The sequence below is a fragment of the Triticum aestivum genome, chromosome 7B (genome assembly GCF_018294505.1).
Source record: "Triticum aestivum cultivar Chinese Spring chromosome 7B, IWGSC CS RefSeq v2.1, whole genome shotgun sequence".
Lineage (NCBI taxonomy): Eukaryota > Viridiplantae > Streptophyta > Magnoliopsida > Poales > Poaceae > Triticum > Triticum aestivum.
Genome location: NC_057813.1, coordinates 124,873,871 through 124,878,893, shown reverse-complemented (window position 1 = coordinate 124,878,893; position 5,023 = coordinate 124,873,871). Strand labels below are relative to the sequence as shown.

The 5,023-nt window shown below is 37.9% G+C and overlaps 1 long non-coding RNA gene across 2 annotated transcripts; it reads left to right on the top strand.

Annotated features, from left to right (window-relative positions):
• Window positions 1-6: 6 nt before the first annotated feature.
• Window positions 7-3,434, top strand: LOC123158198 (uncharacterized). 2 transcript variants are annotated; one of them, XR_006479278.1, is made up of 4 exons: window positions 7-421; window positions 529-645; window positions 743-783; window positions 1,784-3,434. It is a non-coding gene; the product is annotated as an uncharacterized lncRNA (long non-coding RNA). The 2 variants fall into 2 exon arrangements; XR_006479277.1 differs by having other exon boundaries at window positions 7-645.
• Window positions 3,435-5,023: the final 1,589 nt, after the last annotated feature.

Sequence of the window (5,023 nt, the reverse complement as noted above, 5' to 3'; positions counted from 1 at the left end):
CCGGCCTCCTCCAAGCGCGCCTACAGCCGGCCTCTCCCCCACCGCGCCGCCGCCAGGCCTTCTCCCAACCACACCGCGCTGGCCGGCCTTCTCCCCGAGCGTGTCGCCTCCCGTCCTTCTCCCCATCGCCGGCAGCTTCTTCGTGCTTCTTCGGCCGCCTCCCTTCCTCCAACCTCCCGTATCTCACACTGCCCATAGCACAATGCCATCTTTTGGTGGGGCTCCGCCGCCGGAGCACCCTGTCCGTTCACAGCCACCACCACTCCAGGCCGTTCAACGCCACCACCCGAAGCGATTCACCACCTCCCTCCGCTGCCCCTCCTATGTTTGTTGGTGTAGCCAGCGGCGCTCTGCCCCTATTTTGCTTACCCTGTCCATCTCCGCAACTCCTCGCAGTTTATTGCTCGCCCATCGTGTGGTGGTGTGTACTCAACTGAATGTTCACCACTGTTCGAACTGTAGCGCTAATAATTTGTTCTCTTCTCTGAAATTTGGTTGCATGCTCGCTTTCCTATCCTCTTTCTGCAGTATTCGGCTGGATCATGCTGGAGATTCCTCACAGACTGCCTGTGTTTGTAAATTGTGATTTGTTGCGGTCAGGGCATGACGAGGATACTACTGACATTGATCCCACACTTCCGGGAGGTGAGCTAGAACTACTACAATTCTCTCTATATCTGTGGAGAAAGCTACCTGTTTTGATTTGAGATAGGTGTTGAAAATTTCCTTTGTGAATCTGCAGGTTGTTCTGACGGCCTTCGAGTGACTACATAGCAGTGAAAGGTAATGCGGTGCCCGTCTTGCGGCACAAGTGTAGAAATGTTGGTTTTATCTAGTGTAAAGTATAACTCTGGTGTGATTGTGTGCTAGGGAACAATGAGGATCAAGTTCTGGTAGCAAAAAAGTATTTGTGTCAGTTCAATATGAAAAGTGAAATAAGTATTAATTCAGTTGTATATGTGTGCACCGTGGTAGCAGTTCAGTACAATAAATTACATCAGTTCGTTAAACAAAAAAAGAAACAGATTTTCTGGTTTAGCCTCTATACTAAAACAAAACTTGCATTCTCTCCCTAAGTACACCGCTTGCATTCTCTCCCTAAGTACTCCTAAAAAGCTCTTTATTCTAATTACTTCCTAAATAAATTAGTTTGTGTCCTGGTACTTCCTTAATCTCTACATTTTAGGCATGCGACTTTACAAAAAAAATTGGCAGCCTATTCTTATTGTCGCGTTCAGATCAGTAGTGTGTATATAGTGAAAATTATGGTGGTAATACCACCAATCAACCATTTTTCTAATTAAACAGAAATACACAAACGAAAAAGCAAATATATTAACTAGTTCAGCCATGTAGGTAATCACAACAATGTCCATTTTACATTGTATAGAGGCTACATCAGTTCAGTATGAAAAAAAGGAACACAATGAGTTAACTTTGCAAGTACATCAGTTCACCTTGAATAAAATATAGAAGTGCACCGTCAAGATTTCCATCAGTTCGCTTATAAAAAAAACAGAAAGTATTTGGATAAAAAAATTTGTGGTTAAGTAAACCAATCATGTTCTTGTAGTTTGGAGGGAAAACATAATAAGGTCTATAGAAATAAATATAGAAGTTCAGATTTCAAAACAAATGAAGTATTTGGGAAGTAAAATTAAGTATTTCAAAGTACACATCTTTTTAGGTTTTGTTGTGAACATGTAATGTTACTGTACATGAACTTGTTGTTCTTTTGACATGAACTTGTACATGCTAATGGGTGGCTGTTGTGTGTGTGCAGGGACGGTGGCATGAAGCAGTTGAGTAGGTGTGCGTGGTGAGCAGCTACTAAACTTATTCAGACACTACAAAATATAGTCCCACACAGCCTCTCAACACCACTTCTTGAACCTGCTTGAACCTTCATGGCCCAGGCCGTTCACTGCCTCCACATAAGGCCGTTCGATGACGCAATGCTCAAGCCGATCACCCTTGCCAGCACCCTAGACTCCCATGAAATATCTAGTCAAAAAAATGGTTGATCGTAAGTGCAAGTACACTACACACGCTGAGCTGCAACGGGACACGGTGACATCACTTCTTTTGGGTTGTTTTCTGTATGAATCTGCATTTTTGTTATTAAATTTAGTACAACGAAACACATGAATCCCCAGCGGGTACCAAATTATTGATTCCTTAAAACAATTAATAGATTTCACCATTGGTTGGTCTACTTGTGTAAATCTGTCAGTTCATGACAAGTAACTTCTGATGCTAGAAATGCAGGATGTTTGTGTGAATCTTGCTTGTTTCAGAGAGAAAAAGAGTTGGTACTTGCATCACATGGTGTATTGAACAAACATACGCATTCAGATAAACATGCTAACAACTCCTCTTGCTATACTCATGCTTGTACTTGTTTATTTTTCTTGTTTGGGAAATGGTTTCCTGTCCTCCTAACAGCTTTTCTCAAATTTCATTTAATTTAGTTTCAAATCAAACCAGAGCTAATGCATAAATGTCATTGGGTGAGGTTGCTAGGAAGATTTGCATTAGAGAATGCTTTGTTGGAAAAGCTTCGATTGGTATTATTAACAACAAAACTCTCGGTGGACATAGACCGTAAATCTTGAGACTATTTTCACCATTTTTTGCCCTTTGGTGTTTGGAAATTCTAAATTTTGTTGATTTCAACTTGATGAATATAAAGATATATGCCATGAGTTTTAGATTATATCTCTGCTGTTGTAATTGCTTGTTGGTGTTTATTAGTAGATATACATGTATGAGTTCACTCCTGACTATTGTAATAAAGTTTTTTAGGATTTGGAAGTATCTAGTCTAGATTGGCAGTGTAAAAACCATATATAAAATGTCTTGATGCATGCTAGCAGAAATCTGAAAATAAACTCAGCACAGTTCCTATATTTTATTCAAGTTCAAAGCTAAACATTTCTAACAGCTTATCGCTCCTTGCAGGATACACACTATTCATCGCATTTGTCATCGAGCGATTGCACCACTATCTTCAGAAGCTCATCACCCTGAGGAAATCAGTCAACACCTCCCAGAGAGGAGCTTGAAATTTTCCAAATGGAGTTCAAACGTGAATTTGAGAAAATGATTCCTTGGCTAAGTTCCAAAAATGTCATTCTATGAAGTTCGGCTATTCAGCCATGGACTAGTCAATGGTGGAGTTGCAATTTTGTTTCTTTTGTACATACATGAATTGAATGTAATCAACGGAAAGAAACATATGTTGATTCTCCAAGTTAGAGTTCATTTTTATTTTCTACAAGTAGCAAAACTTCCTGTGTAGATCAATACATGTTCTGTGCGATCTTGTGTTACAAATCTTGTAGTACTGTTTTTACAGGGATCTTTCTAGTACTTTGTAAAGCAAGCGTGATCCATTTGTAAAAATATGGCAAAAGACATCCTTCACTCTTGCAGTCTTTTGCTAAAAAATGTTTTAAGTTCAATGGATGCCATCGAGAAAGTTCAAACATTTGATATTCCTGTGCTCATATTCTCTACCTGAATGTTATTTATTTGTTTGCGACTCGTCTCGTACTTTGTGAGATGAAAAAATTTCTCTCCAGGTTTTCTACTCTTTATATGAGTGGTGAATGTGTTCTCTCCACTCTCTTATCTATTTTGGTTGATGACCCTGTGGACATAAAAAAATTGTATGGGAAAGTTTGTGTAGTACTAGCATATAAGTTCTAGAAAACTAAACAGGGAAAGTTCAAACAAGAAGCTCTATGCACTTTCCTGTCTATTTTGGTTGATGTTCAACGTGTATTACTAGCATATAAGTTCAAAAAACAAACCGCAATCAGTTCCATGAAAATGCAAAGAAGTTCAAAAAAATATAAAAAATTTCTAGAGTCAAGTACATGTGCTCATCCAACACGGTTAAAAAAATCTGGTCCGTCCATGTATTACTAACATATAAGTTCAAAAGATTAAACGCGGTTAGTGCGTCTATTGAATTCAAGAAAATCCTAAGAAGATCAGTACAAACTCATAAGGAGATCAGTACGAGTTCAAGTGATCAACCCTTAAACATTTTATTTTAAAAAATCATCCAGTTCAACGATATAAATCATGCAAGTTCGGGACGATAATACCATGAACCGTTCAAAAGTTACGAGGATAACCATACAGAAAAAACAGAGTAAAGTCTAGTATGTGAAAATACGCTCAGTACAAAACCATATGGACATCCGTTCAAGTACTCTTTTTTTGGAACCTTTCAAAATTACTTTATAAAAAATACATCAGTATAAATGCACACGTAGATCAGTACAAGTACTCCGTTTTTTCTGACGGAAAAACAATATAATGGGTCTCACCGTAATCCAAATTACTCTTCAACGGTTGATAATTTGAGAAAACGTTCAACATGACTAAGTTTCGTATTTTTGATATCTTTCCAACTGTATATTATTTTCCTCATTTCGACAAACTTTTAAAAAATCGTGTTCGAAATCAAATTTGACTGTATTCAAATTCGTTTTTAAACCGTAAGGAATTAGCAAAACATTTCAATATGAGAAAGTTGCACATTTTCCATAGCTTTCCAACGCCGTATCATTTGCATCAATCCGACAAACCGTTTGCAAAAACTCATGAAAATATGTTTCACCCAGAATTTCACCATTTTCAAAATTACTTTTAAATCATATAGAATTAGAAAAAACATTAGATATATGGAAGATGCGGATTTTCACCAGCTTTCCAACGCCATCTTATTTGCTTAATTCCAACAAACCGTTTGAAAATTGAGTCCAAAATACGATTCGTGTTTTTGGTTTTGAAAAAAACAGTTTTTTCAAAACTGCTCTTAAACCATAATGATTTTCCAAAAACGTTCAATATACTTGAAATATAGTTGTCAAGAGCTTTCCAACGATATATTACACGTCCCGTTCCGACAAAAAAATTGCAAAAATGTTTTGAACTAAAGAAGACGATCTATTAAACATAACTGAAGCATCAGTTCAACCGCTCAAAAATTATTAGTACAACCACGTGA